This window comes from Oreochromis niloticus, linkage group LG3 (assembly GCF_001858045.2).
Source record: "Oreochromis niloticus isolate F11D_XX linkage group LG3, O_niloticus_UMD_NMBU, whole genome shotgun sequence".
Classification (NCBI taxonomy): Eukaryota; Metazoa; Chordata; class Actinopteri; order Cichliformes; family Cichlidae; genus Oreochromis; species Oreochromis niloticus.
This window is the reverse complement of record NC_031967.2, coordinates 81,978,871-81,994,110: the sequence shown is the minus strand read 5'-3', so window position 1 is coordinate 81,994,110 and position 15,240 is coordinate 81,978,871. Positions and strand designations below refer to the sequence as shown.

General features: G+C 42.9%; 1 protein-coding gene and 1 long non-coding RNA gene across 3 annotated transcripts in view; one reads left to right on the top strand and one right to left on the bottom strand.

Moving 5' to 3' along the window:
• The window catches only part of LOC100692238 (H-2 class II histocompatibility antigen, E-S beta chain), a 488,804-nt gene that overhangs the window by 405,025 nt on the left and 68,539 nt on the right, over positions 1–15,240 (top strand). The window lies entirely within an intron of this gene.
• On the bottom strand, positions 12,080–13,542 carry LOC109201548 (uncharacterized). The gene is made up of 6 exons (XR_002061603.2): positions 13,286–13,542; positions 13,143–13,196; positions 12,985–13,030; positions 12,798–12,860; positions 12,656–12,718; positions 12,080–12,560 (listed from the first exon to the last, which is right to left on the bottom strand). It is a non-coding gene; the product is annotated as an uncharacterized LOC109201548 (long non-coding RNA).

The window sequence follows — 15,240 nt, the reverse complement described above, 5'->3', positions numbered from 1 at the left end:
GCGGTCGCACAAATGCTATAAAACTGTACCACAAGGTTGCGTGTGATGAAAAAATATTTTACTACGACTTCACCAGTCTCTATCCCACGGTGCAATCTAAAAAAGATTATCCTGTAGGACACCCTCAAATCATTTACAGCAACTTTGACAAGCTAGAAAATTATTTCGGCTTTGTTAAATGCACAGTACTGCCACCAAGAGGGCTTTTTCACCCCGTCCTTCCCTACAGGTGCCACGGCAAACTGATGTTTCCACTCTGCAGCATGTGCGCTGAAGACCAGAACCAGCACACTGCATGCGGGCACAGTGACAGTGAACGGGTGTTGAAAGGCACATGGGTCTCATTTGAGCTTGAAAAAGCTGTAGAGCTAGGATACAAGCTTGTTTCTATTGATGAGGTGTGGCATTTCCCCAACAAGACCGATGCATTGTTTAAAGACTATGTGAAAACCTTTCTAAAACTTAAACAGGAGGCCTCGGGGTATCCAGAACATGTGAAAACACCTGACGAACAGCAAAAGTACATAGCCGAGTATTATGAAAAGGAGGGAACAATGCTGGATCCGTCCAAAATATGTGTAAATAAAGCTGTTCGAAACTGCAACAAGCTGCTGCTAAACTCGTTATGGGGTCGTTTCAGTATGAGGTCAAACATGGCGTCGTCTGAGCTCATCACAGACCCGTCCAGGTTTAGTCAGCTAATGTTCAGCGACCAGTACGACGTGCGGCAGTTTTGTTTCATCTCTGACGACGTCGCCATGGTGCAGTGGCGCCACACCGATGGTAGAGCATCCCGCGTCAAGGACGTTAATGTCTTTGTGGGTGCCATGACCACTGCACACGCCAGACTCATGTTGTATGACTTGTTAGACAACTTGCAACAGCGCGTGCTGTATTGTGATACAGACAGCGTCATTTTCACAGCACGCCCTGGCGACTGGATGCCTCCTCTAGGCCCTTTTCTGGGTGATCTCACCAGTGAATTAGCTTCTGGAGAGGGTGGTGTGGAGGATCACATAGTAGAATTTGTTTCCGGAGGGCCAAAATGCTACGCGTATCACACATCGCTGGGCAAAACCCAGGTCAAATGTAAAGGTGTAACACTGAACGCACAAAACTCCAAAGTTGTCACCCACGAATCCTTGAAAGGTTTAGTCCGCAAGTTTGTATCCAATCAGGTTTCAGATGCACACCTAGTGGCTGTGTCTGATAATATCAAACGCGATAAAAAGAAGCTTCATTTGAAGAATGTATCCGTTGTGAAGAAGCTTAAAGTTGTCTACAACAAGCGCCGTGTGCTCCCAGACTACACAACCCTGCCTTATGGATTTTAAATTAGATCAGGGGTTTGACGCTAGGTTGCAGCACCCGTTCAGCATGGTGGTCAGCGGTCCCAGTAACTGCGGCAAGACTTTTTTTGTCAAAAATGTCATTGAAAATGCATCCGGGATTATTTCGCACAACATTGATAACATTGTGTATATATACTCATGCTGGCAGCCTTTATATGACCAACTTCTTAAGATAAGAGACATAAACTTTGTTAACGGTATACCCGAATCTCTGGCTGATGACACCCTTCTGCCTATAGACAAGAACAATTTGTTAATTATAGACGATGTAATGAACGATGCCGCTAACAATTTAGAAGTACAAAACGTGTTCACAAAGTATGTGCATCATAGGAATTTGAGTTGTATATATCTGGTTCAGAATTTGTTTATTCAAGGAAAATCCAGTAGAACTATTTCCTTGAACACTAACTACCTAATATTGTTTAAAAATCCTAGAGATAAATATCAAATCATGCTTTTAGGTAGACAAATGTTTCCCGGCAATACTAAATATTTTTTAGAAGCGTTTAATGATGCTACATCCACAACATACGGGTATCTTTTAATAGACTATAAAGCCAAGACCCCGGACTATTTAAGACTCAGAACAAATTTACTGTCAGACCGTCCGGTTGTTTATATCCAGTGTTGGGGAGTAACGGAATACATGTACCGCCGTTACGTATTCAGAATACAAAATATGAGTAACTGTATTCCATTACAGTTACCGTTTAAAAAGGTGGTATTCAGAATACAGTTACTTTGTTGAAATAAATGGAATACACGGCGGTACTTCCCTGTTTCATATTGTCGCGGGTCAGGATTGTTTGGGTTTGTTTGACAGCTACGTTCTGTTGTTCCAGGCGGCAGCGTTACGGTTGCCATGGTTACAGGGTGACGCGCTCTCTCTCTGCGTGTTTCCTGGGTGAGAGAGCGCTTTTTTGTTGTTGTTGTTGTGCTAAGCTAAAAGGCAGAATGCTACAGGCATAGCTCTAAAGCATGTAGCCTGATGGGCAGTGTAGTCCGTGCTGCAGGGAGAATGGACTACCATACCCGTTATGTGTCTGTGAGCGAGGGAGGGAGAGAAAGGAAAAGTCCGAGCTGTCACGGAGCAAAAACGGGAGCTGGAAGCATGTAAATATAATAATAACCACAGCAGCCAAGAAGAGTGCCTGACGAGCCCAGCTGTAAGTAAGCTACTAAGACTCAACTGTACACTGTGTTCGTGTTTTCCTCCGGAAAAAATAAGTTCCGTTGGAGAAGCCTTTCAACGCTTCTCTCTGTCTCCCGCAAGCAAAGTTGACCCAGACAACAAAGTAAAGCTATTTTTCGGCTACCAGCCCGACACGAACCCGACGTATTAGCCAGAGGTCCCTTTACTACGTTTCGGAGCCGCGGACCTTCAGTAACAGTAATAAATCACAGCAATAGTACATTCATGTAGTTGTAAACAGCATGATAATATATTAAGTATTCCAAAGTATTCAGAATACGTTACTCTCATTGAGTAACGTAACGGAATACGTTACAGAATACATTTTGGGGCATGTATTCGGTATTCTGTAGTGGAATACATTTTAAAAGTAACCTTCCCAACACTGTTTATATCCCAAAACAAAAAACTGTGAAGAGGTGAAAGGATGTCATCACGCATGCGGAGGAATCTGTCTCTGTTGGAGTTGATATACAAGTCTCCACCGGCTCTACGCAGAGTTATTATTAGCAATGCAAACTTGGATTTCATCAATGCGTTGTGTGAGATAGCCTTTAACGTATTGCAAGGTAACATTCCACTGACCAATCAACAGTACAAACAGCTAAAAAAGAAAAAATCTCTAATCAGACTGATTGCCGACAAAAAAATAAAAACTTTGAAAAAGAGAAAGACAATCAACCAATCTGGAGGGTTTTTACTGCCGTTATTAGGGGCTGCAATCCCTTTCATCATCAGTCTGATAGCAAACAGGTGAAAATGGAACATGTGCAAAAGATGTTTTTGGTGCCCCAGCATCAGTTGGACTTATTGAAGCAACCACCACAGCACACAGGCAACATCAGACAACAGGCTCAGAATGATTTGGACAAGGAAATGCTTCAGGTGTTGCAAGAATCAGACATAGATGTGTATGAGAAAGCTAAAAAATACAGCGATATTCTCCAAAGATACCTAGCACTTGTGAGACAAGGGGCCCGTGAAAAGAGCGTATTGTCTTTATCCCTACTGTTAAGGTTCAAAAATATTGAGAGAGGGAATCTAAAAATAACACAGATCCAGCCTGGTGTACTTAGACGGCATTTTAATAAACACATGTGTGAGTCCGACCGCTGTGCAGATTTCAGCGTCGAACTACACTTACAATCATTAGACAAGGTTTTATAGGAGTAAGACAACAAAGCATACGTCACTCCAAAACCACAATGACTTTTAACATAGAACATCATCTTCGCGTCGACGGCAGAAGCTTCCTGTCTCCATCCTGCCCAGGCTTATCTTCCTGGAACATCAGGTCCACGCTCTGTAACAGACTACCACGTACGCCTCGACTTTGCAGTTATAAACTCTTACCTAAATGAGTCTATCTGTGTGTGTGTGCGCGTGCGGGGGCGCGTGCGTGCTGAGTACTGCGTACGTGTCGTGACCTCTCCATTTGTGTCTGTATGTGTGTGTATGTCTCGTCTGTCTGTGCGTGCACAGAGTGTGCATCTGCTCTCTGAACCTTAGTTGACCTCAACTTAAGCAACCCCAAGCAAAACAATTTGAACTTTCCCCTATCAGTGATCCCTCTAACTAAGTGTGTGTGTTAATCAACGATACATGCATAATAACACCCTGCTCTTAACTTGCAGTTAAACTCTGGTTTCAGTTTCACTTCTGCAAGAGCATGCCCTACAGACGTGTTTCCTGTCCCTGCTCTTTGAGTGCTTCACCCACTGAAGACTTCAGTATAAGAATATAAAACATTCAAAAGCCTTAAAATTATAGATTCAACTCAACAGTTTAAAGTAGTTCTTGCTGGACTTGTAATAAAGACTGATATAATACCAATATATTTGAACATCTGAATGCATCTGGGCAAGCAACATCACTATTAATACTGAAATGATAATGATGATTATAAAAATAGCAGCAAATAATAGCAGGAAAATATTTCTATTCTTCACACTACCGGAGCAGCTTAACACAGAGGTGCAAACCCCTCCTGCGGACACCCCTCTTGCTTATGGCGCTGAAGGTGTGAAGGATTTTATCTCAGAGAATGTTTTGACACACATATCTAAAAGGAGTAGGAGGAATGCAGAACTCATTCTATCAGCTCTGAACCGTTCGCCAAACACTATTTCTTACAATGACAAAGGCGAAATTGTTGTCGATAAACACACTATACCGGGCTGGATGTGACGGCTTTAATCAGATCATAAATATGTGAGCCCGGTATAGTGTGTTTATCGACAACAATTTTGCCTTTGTCATTGTAAGAAATAGTGTTTGGCGAACGGTTCAGAGCTGATAGAATGAGTTCTGCATTCCTCCTACTCCTTTTAGATATGTGTGTCAAAACATTCTCTGAGATAAAATCCTTCACACCTTCAGCGCCATAAGCAAGAGGGGTGTCCGCAGGAGGGGTTTGCACCTCTGTGTTAAGCTGCTCCGGTAGGGATAAAGACAATACGCTCTTTTCACGGGCCCCTTGTCTCACAAGTGCTAGGTATCTTTGGAGAATATCGCTGTATTTTTAGCTTTCTCATACACATCTATGTCTGATTCTTGCAACACCTGAAGCATTTCCTTGTCCAAATCATTCTGAGCCTGTTGTCTGATGTTGCCTGTGTGCTGTGGTGGTTGCTTCAATAAGTCCAACTGATGCTGGGGCACCAAAAACATCTTTTGCACATGTTCCATTTTCACCTGTTTGCTATCAGACTGGTGATGAAAGGGATTGCAGCCCCTAATAACGGCAGTAAAAACCCTTGTCAATGGAAAATTGTACTTAGTAGTCAGTATAATCTTTTAATGATATAAGTTTCCATATATGCTTGGAGGTGTATAATCGATTGTGTAGTGATAGGATGTATGATCTTTAGTAGGCTTTGTGTTTATCCCAGGGTGCTCTGCTATTCAAACCCACATCCTGGGAACGTGGGGGAGGTTGTACCTTGTCTTATTGTTTTATGGTAGAACTTCCTGCCCTTTGTATGGTTTCACTGTGTTACCTATGGTAAACCATACATTGGGTGTGGGGGAGACTACCCTCTTTATGACCAAGGATGTTCCTCCTGTTTTACATTTTATGACCCTTTGATCAGCAGAAGGACACACACACACACACACACACACACCTAAACATCCACATTCCAATGTAAGGAACAAACACCCACTGATGTATAAATAAAGATCAGGGCAGTCTCAGGGCGCGAGTCTCAGAGCCCTCACTTCTGTGAGGGTGCTGTGGCTGCCCTTGCTTGCAAGTAACTGCAGTGTGTGTTTCTCCTCTCTGACTCTCAGCTGAAGAAGTGTTATTTAGAATAAATCTCTTAACAACCCTCCAGATTGGTTGATTGTCTTTCTCTTTTTCAAAGTTTTTATTTTTTTGTCGGCAATCAGTCTGATTAGAGATTTTTTCTTTTTTAGCTGTTTGTACTGTTGATTGGTCAGTGGAATGTTACCTTGCAATACGTTAAAGGCTATCTCACACAAAGCATTGATGAAATCCAAGTTTGCATTGCTAATAATAACTCTGCGTAGAGCCGGTGGAGACTTGTATATCAACTCCAACAGAGACAGATTCCTCCGCATGCGTGATGACATCCTATCACCTCTTCACAGTTTTTTGTTTTGGGATATAAACAACCGGACGGTCTGACAGTAAATTTGTTCTGAGTCTTAAATAGTCCGGGGTCTTGGCTTTATAGTCTATTAAAAGATACCCGTATGTTGTGGATGTAGCATCATTAAACGCTTCTAAAAAATATTTAGTATTGCCGGGAAACATTTGTCTACCTAAAAGCATGATTTGATATTTATCTCTAGGATTTTTAAACAATATTAGGTAGTTAGTGTTCAAGGAAATAGTTCTACTGGATTTTCCTTGAATAAACAAATTCTGAACCAGATATATACAACTCAAATTCCTATGATGCACATACTTTGTGAACACGTTTTGTACTTCTAAATTGTTAGCGGCATCGTTCATTACATCGTCTATAATTAACAAATTGTTCTTGTCTATAGGCAGAAGGGTGTCATCAGCCAGAGATTCGGGTATACCGTTAACAAAGTTTATGTCTCTTATCTTAAGAAGTTGGTCATATAAAGGCTGCCAGCATGAGTATATATACACAATGTTATCAATGTTGTGCGAAATAATCCCGGATGCATTTTCAATGACATTTTTGACAAAAAAAGTCTTGCCGCAGTTACTGGGACCGCTGACCACCATGCTGAACGGGTGCTGCAACCTAGCGTCAAACCCCTGATCTAATTTAAAATCCATAAGGCAGGGTTGTGTAGTCTGGGAGCACACGGCGCTTGTTGTAGACAACTTTAAGCTTCTTCACAACGGATACATTCTTCAAATGAAGCTTCTTTTTATCGCGTTTGATATTATCAGACACAGCCACTAGGTGTGCATCTGAAACCTGATTGGATACAAACTTGCGGACTAAACCTTTCAAGGATTCGTGGGTGACAACTTTGGAGTTTTGTGCGTTCAGTGTTACACCTTTACATTTGACCTGGGTTTTGCCCAGCGATGTGTGATACGCGTAGCATTTTGGCCCTCCGGAAACAAATTCTACTATGTGATCCTCCACACCACCCTCTCCAGAAGCTAATTCACTGGTGAGATCACCCAGAAAAGGGCCTAGAGGAGGCATCCAGTCGCCAGGGCGTGCTGTGAAAATGACGCTGTCTGTATCACAATACAGCACGCGCTGTTGCAAGTTGTCTAACAAGTCATACAACATGAGTCTGGCGTGTGCAGTGGTCATGGCACCCACAAAGACATTAACGTCCTTGACGCGGGATGCTCTACCATCGGTGTGGCGCCACTGCACCATGGCGACGTCGTCAGAGATGAAACAAAACTGCCGCACGTCGTACTGGTCGCTGAACATTAGCTGACTAAACCTGGACGGGTCTGTGATGAGCTCAGACGACGCCATGTTTGACCTCATACTGAAACGACCCCATAACGAGTTTAGCAGCAGCTTGTTGCAGTTTCGAACAGCTTTATTTACACATATTTTGGACGGATCCAGCATTGTTCCCTCCTTTTCATAATACTCGGCTATGTACTTTTGCTGTTCGTCAGGTGTTTTCACATGTTCTGGATACCCCGAGGCCTCCTGTTTAAGTTTTAGAAAGGTTTTCACATAGTCTTTAAACAATGCATCGGTCTTGTTGGGGAAATGCCACACCTCATCAATAGAAACAAGCTTGTATCCTAGCTCTACAGCTTTTTCAAGCTCAAATGAGACCCATGTGCCTTTCAACACCCGTTCACTGTCACTGTGCCCGCATGCAGTGTGCTGGTTCTGGTCTTCAGCGCACATGCTGCAGAGTGGAAACATCAGTTTGCCGTGGCACCTGTAGGGAAGGACGGGGTGAAAAAGCCCTCTTGGTGGCAGTACTGTGCATTTAACAAAGCCGAAATAATTTTCTAGCTTGTCAAAGTTGCTGTAAATGATTTGAGGGTGTCCTACAGGATAATCTTTTTTAGATTGCACCGTGGGATAGAGACTGGTGAAGTCGTAGTAAAATATTTTTTCATCACACGCAACCTTGTGGTACAGTTTTATAGCATTTGTGCGACCGCCAAAAAGGGCGTCTCGGGGGTTCAGGCGTTCTGGCTTTCTGTATGTATGCATGAAAGCCACAACTGCAGGGTCTGTCTGCTTCAAGGCAGCCCATTCGCACTCCCACATCACAACAACGCTCAAACTGTATTGTGATTTCAGTGCATCCACTTTGTCACAAAACATACGATGCAGCCGTCCGTAGGACGCTTTGCTGACAGGATTTACTTCACTCTCGGGGTAGCATTTAACACATCCGTGGTGAAAACATCCTGCAAATTCGTAAGCTGTGTTAGTAGCGGGGTCAAAGCCGTCCAGAAAATATGGCCCAACCCTTTGTTCGCCTCCTCTGAGAGCGTGTTTTATCACTGTGTTGGTGGTGTGGGACACATATTGAAGCCATTCAATAGAGACGTTTGAAAACGTCTTATTCTGCTCAACATATGCACCATCATACGTGAGAGCGAGTGTGTCTCTAGGCAGAAACAGCGTTTTATACACGCCCATACTGAATGCAGCCAGGGTGGTGTGCATGAATGGATCAACTTGTGTACAATCCAACAGAGTGTCACGATATATGGTACATGCTTTACGCAGGACATCAACATCGTTAACACAGTAGCGCCTGAGTTCAGCCTGAAAATCAAAGGTGTTCTGTGAGGCAGTCTGGTACCATTCCATGAAGCTCGCCTTACCACTTTCAGACATGCGCTCATAGCCGTAGAAGGAGGGTTCTGGGTATGGACCGACATAATACTCATTATCCCTAGTGTTGAATCTGTGTAGGAAATGGCCCTTCTGCAGGTCTTGAAACCTAAAGCAGAGGGTATTTTGGCAAGACCCATGGGCAAAAAGCTGAACGAATCAATCCACCGTTGGTCATACTCCCTGTCATGCATCAAAATCACACGGCTCCCTCTCATTGTGACGGTAGGTGTTATACATTGCTTGACCATGTACTCTAAAAGTATGTAATTATCGAAGCCGGATGCGTTATGGGCTATGAATGTGTACCCACGAAACCTCGGGCGTCTGTAATGCTGCACAAACGCAGCCACACATTTTAATGTATTAAATGAGAACTTGTTGCCCTTCAGATCAGACGCACACACAAAGTTGGCCTCATGTTTACCGTTGTGATACCTTGTCTCAAAATCATATAAAATATATTTATCGCAAGGGTTCTGTTGTTCAACAGGCTGTATAAAACACTGATGCTCAGAGTCCCCGGCTAATTTAGGCTCGCAGCAGTGCTCGCATTTAGGCTGGACACATCTGTGTGGTGATTTCTTTGATTTTTTATATGTGACACCACAGCTCATGCAATGCTTCATATTGTCACACGGGACCATGTTGTGTTTTATTTCTGGTAATTTGTGTTGTTGGCAGTGTTGGGAAGGTTACTTTGAAAATGTATTCCATTACAGAATACTGAATACATGCCCCAAAATGTATTCTGTAACGTATTCCGTTACGTTACTCAATGAGAGTAACGTATTCTGAATACTTTGGATTACTTAATATATTATCATGCTGTTTACAACTACGTGAATGTACTATTGCTGTGATTTATTACTGTTACTGAAGGTCCGCGGCTCCGAACAGTAGTAAAGCGACCTCGGGCTAATACGGTGGGTTCCGTGTCGGGCTGGTAGCCGAAAAATAGCTTTACTTTGTTGTCTGGGTCAACTTTGCTTGCCAGAGGCAGAGAGAGGCGTTGAAAGGCTTCTCCAACGGAACTTATTTTTTCCGGAGGAAAACACGAACACAGTGTACAGTTGAGTCTTAATAGCTTACTTACTTACAAATGGGCTCGTCAGGCACTCTTCTTGGCTGCCGTGGTTATTATTATATTTACATGCTTCCAGCTCCCGTTTTTGCTCCGTGACAGCTCGGATTTTCCTTTCTCTCCCTCCCTCGCTCACAGATACATAACGTGTATGGCAGGCCATTCTCCCTGCAGCACGGACTACACTGCCCATGAGGCTACATTCTTTAGGGCCATGCCTGTAGCATTCTGCCTTTTAGCTTAGCACAACAACAACAACAAAAAAGCGCTCTCTCACCCAGGAAACACGCAGAGAGAGAGCGTCACCCTGTAACCATGGCAACCGTAACGCTGCCGCCTGGAACAACAGAACAGCTGTCAAACAAACCCAAACAGTCCTGACCCACGACAATATGAAACAGGAAAGTACCGCCGTGTAATCCATTTATTTCAACAAAGTAACTGTATTCTGAATACCACCTTTTTAAACGGTAACTGTAACGGAATACAGTTACTCATATTTTGTATTCTAAATACGTAACGGCGGTACATGTATTCCGTTACTCCCCAACACTGGTTGTTGGTAACAGTGTTGTGATTTGCAGATGCGGTTACAGTCACTGCATTTCACGGTGGGACCTCTGTGGTGGTGACAGAGTGTGAAACATACATTGCATCTATGTTTACAGCTGTGATAGAGCGGTGAATTATATGTATTGTGACAAAAATTACACACATAGCCTGCCCCTAGAAAAGCTGTGGGTTTTTCAATCAGGTGATAGTGTTCATTGTGTAGGTACAGCATTACAGTGTTTGGATTTGGCTCATCATGTGTGAAAAAAGTATGCAGACGTTTACGCCCTGCTGCGTGATAATAGATTACTATCTTAATGTTTAGGTGTTTCTCAAATTTTGCAGACATCAGAGAATGATACTGTCTGTGTGTCGCATAGACCTACTTGAGCATGTAACTGTTTAGCAGTAGCATATTTTTCATGCTCTGGGGCTGTGGGGTTTAATGAATGTGCTATGCAAAGGGAGAAGCACAAATTGTTGTGCGTATTGTTTGGTGTATACAGATGTTTACCCTTCTTTGAGAGAATCTCATCATAAGGGATGTTTGCCAGTTTTAAGCGAGCACCTCCGCCACCGCTACTGTTTTGTGCAACTGTGACAATAAACTCTAATTCATTATCACCGATAGATTCGTCGTTACTTTGCATAACTTGTGCTATTTGGTCGAGAAACAGGTCAGGGTCATACTGATCATCAGGATTTAAAACAGCTTGAACATCAGAAGCCAACGAGGGTCCGCGGAGGACCACATTTAGGACACAACCCTGCTGAGATCCAGCCACTGCTCTATCTATCACATTAGCTAGGCAGCTTCTAACTCTTTCTGGCACTTGTTCTGGATCATCAAGACTTATGTCCCTAAAATCAAGGCGCTCGCGCAATTCTCGGGCGTTGAAATTAGGTATCTCTCTGATGCTAAGCTGGCTGTGACTGCCAGACCCAGACTGAACAATGGGCTCAACTACTGCAGCATGTGATTGTGTATGGTTAACACTTGAGGAATTTCCATTGTTTGAGGGGCTGTGTGGTGATGCGTCAGCAACAGCAACAGCAACAGATACAGTAGCATCAGCCCCCTGATAAGCATGTGCTCTGGGTGCACCCACCCGTTCAGGGGTGAAAGAAGGCTCAGTAATAAGACATTCATCGGTATCCTGAGTAACAACAGTCCCTGCAACAGTAACATTCGGGGTTACAGGAAACTCCGTCTGTGTTTCGGATGCATCATCACCAATAGGTTCAGAATGAGTTGGACAAGGACGCTCATTAGACACACCACTGCGGGCTGCAGCGAGACTACTAAGTGTTGCATGCAAAACTTGACAATTGCTTACTAATTGCGCAGCCGCCTGGTTAAAAGCCTCAAAGTCAAACCATTTAGCCCTAGCGGAGGTACCATCATTGTGCTTGAATAATTTACAGGGTGGGTCCATGATGTGGATTTTAAAAGTCACCTATTTAGAATGGTGGTATTAATGAGACGTAATAAACCTGAGGTCTCGTTTATTGCCTGCTGGCTACTTGTTAGAACCCGTGCTATTTCTTGCAAGTTGCCCTGTGCTGCTTCTCGATCTTGGTTAACTTTAACTACTATTTCTTGCAAGTTCAGCTGTATTGCTTGTTGTTGCTGGTTAAGTTTAGCCTCTATTTCTCGTTGATGTTGACTAAGTTTAGCATCGATCAAAGATAATATATCATTTTTTGAAGCACAATGGCTCTGTTCAAAAGTAGAGGGTTTTGCTGCATTTAAGTATGCATCATATGCCTGCGATATTTGTGAGTCTGTTATGCCGCCTTCTTCAAAACCTATGTCTGAATCACTGTTGTTTCTGAGACATTCTGGCGTGGCGGGTATGTCATTTATGTTGAAATCTGATAGACTGTACTCGAAAACATCGTTGAAATCACTAGGCAGACACTCACTCGCTGGTATGTGTGGCCCGGTGATGAAGAATTCTTCCGATTCTCCAACGATGCCCAAAGGTTGTGGTTTTTCTTGTTGTTCTGGGGGTTCAATATCACGTAAATATTCCAAAAACGTCAAGGGGTCTTCAAGGGGTCCGTAGTGGTAAGGGGTTGTGTGATCGCTGTGGAGATAGACGGGTGTTAGAAATATATATGGTGTATCATTTCAAAAGCAGGATGTGTTTGGCTCTTTTGATTTATTTATGCCTATACTCACACTTTGTTCTGTGTTATTCCGGATGGCCCCGCTTCTTGACACGCTGTGTACTCTGTCTCGGGCCTGGTGTATTAGAACATTTGTAAATATTTAAAACCTTTTTTTCCTTTAAATTGAGTGTCATGTATAGAGACATGCATACCTAACGTAAGGCTTGGTCTTATTGCCCCCGCTTCTGTAGGTTTTTCTGGACAACTTATTGAACCTGTACCCGGGGATAAGCACTGTTAATACAAGGTTTAAACAGAACACACGCGCGCACACACACACACACACACACACACACACACACACACACATATTTAAAACATGTGTAACACTATATTTACCTTGTGTTTTTTAGAGGTGTTGTTTGCCCTATATAGCTTTGTGATCCTGTAGAAAGAATGAGAAATACACATTTAAATGTTACTATGTGTGAAACAGGTAAGATTGCTTCTAAACAATGAGGCACAATCTGTTTTGTGTGAGAAGAAGAAATACAAACCTTGTGTAAGTGCCGCGTGGGGTGTCCCAGTGTGCCAAGTTCCTAAAAATCAGGCTTTTGTTTAGAAGAGAAAACAGTTTGAATATTTTTTGATATGCAATTGTATAAATTTAAGAATCCGTTAATAGTCTTGTTTTACCTACCATATATGCTGTCCATGTTAAAAAGAACGCTCTTAGGGTTGTTGTCCGTGCTGATGAACGAAGTGTTATGCTCTCAATGACCGATGTAAAGGGTTAGTGTGGCTGATTAGGGCATTTTTATATAGGTGGGGCTTGTTTCAGCTGACCTCTGAGATGCAGAGATAAAGGTGTAAACAAAAGGTGTTTCCTGTTTGGAGGATGGTCAGTAGAAAGTGTAATGGCATGATAAAAGGTGAAAAAGCTTTGGTGGCTCCGATGGACCTGGCACCGCCGGCCCTCAGTGAGTGTGGCTGATTAGGGTATTTATATAGGTGTGGGGCTTGGTTTCAGGTGACCTCTGAGATGCAGAGATAAAGGTGTAAACAAAAGGTGAAACCTGTTTGGAGGATGGTCAGTAGAAAGTGTAATGGCATGATAAAAGGTGAAAAAGCTTTGGTGGCTCCGATGGACCTGGCACCGCCGGACCTCTGACATAAGATAAAGGAGACTGTTTGTATTGAAAACTCCATGTACAGTTGAGATGCTCTTGATAAGGCTGACCTCTTCTGCTGCCTGTAGGGGGTCTAACTGTAACCCCACTCTGTCTAACTGTTGCAGAATTAAGAATCCCTGTTTATTTCTAAAGGAATGCCTGCTGTTTGTGGTATTCTGTTTGAAACTATTACCCTCTGTGTGTTTCAGAGCCCTAAAGAAAAAAGCAAAATACCCCTAAACTAGTTAAATTAAATCATCTATGTCTGAATAACAGAACTCTGAGACCTATACAATCCTTTAAAAAAGAGTTTAATTAAAACACATATGACCTCTGAACTCACAAGGCCGTTCACGCGCAAAGTCCGTTCACGCGCAAAGTCCGTTCACGCGCACACATGAACGCGGAGGGGATAGGGAGGGGGGGATGCGGGTGTGGGGTGTGTGTGTGTGTGTGGGGGGGGGGGGGGGGGGGGGGGGGAAATGCTGCAGGTATAATACTACTCACTACCAACCAGAATAAGGCTCTGCGTTAAAAAATGTAGGAGCATTTTCCCTCTTAAACACCCATAAAAGCATAAAATGTTGAATGGTATATTTGACATAGTAATGTGGCCCTAACCCATTTGACTCAACACGGGAAACCTCACCCAGCCCGGACAGGAAAAGGATTGACAGATTGATAGCTCTTTCTCGTTTCTATTCTCAGGATAACAAAATGTCTTATCTGCCTGGAACATAAAAGCTCCGGCTCACTTTCTACACAGTCTAGATGTTTTGGGAGTCATAGTATCACTTTTTAAACCTAAGGATTAAGTAATTTCTTTCTTTCTCACATAATATACCGACAGCGTTATACGTTTAGTCAACTCCACAAACACAGAATTGAGACATCAGCAGGTTTTTGCACTCTAAACTACTCTGTTTAAAGGGTGCACAGTTGCTGTGTGTTGGATATCCAGTAAATCATTAATTATTAAGGATAATCTTAAGTTACAAAATGAGTGCTCTGTTTACATAAATGTGTTTGTGTGTGGAAGCCTCAGCTCAATGTGTGTCACATTTTGTCGCCATCTGGTGGGTGATTATATCTACTGCAAAGCACTTGCTAAATGTGCTGCTGAAAGACAGAATCATGTGTCTGTTGAATGTTTATCTCTGTAGAATAGTATAGTATTGTCTTTGGAATAAAGTCAATAAGTCAGATATGTGCAAACTGGAGCACATCCCAAACAGGAAGTCCTGAGGATGCAAAGCAGCCCCTCCAGGCACTCTGTGCCTGTCTCACAACCCAGTTTCAGAAAAGCTCAGTGTTATTTGGACATGAGTATGAACAAGGATCAGAAGATCAACTCTGTTTACTGGCATTAATTGACTAATGCTGTCAGTCATAGCAAAAGTCGTGAAGTAAAACCTCTTCCTGATTCCTGATGCCACTGCCTGTTTTATCTTCATGTGGGTGTTGATCTATTTTTGTGTTTGAC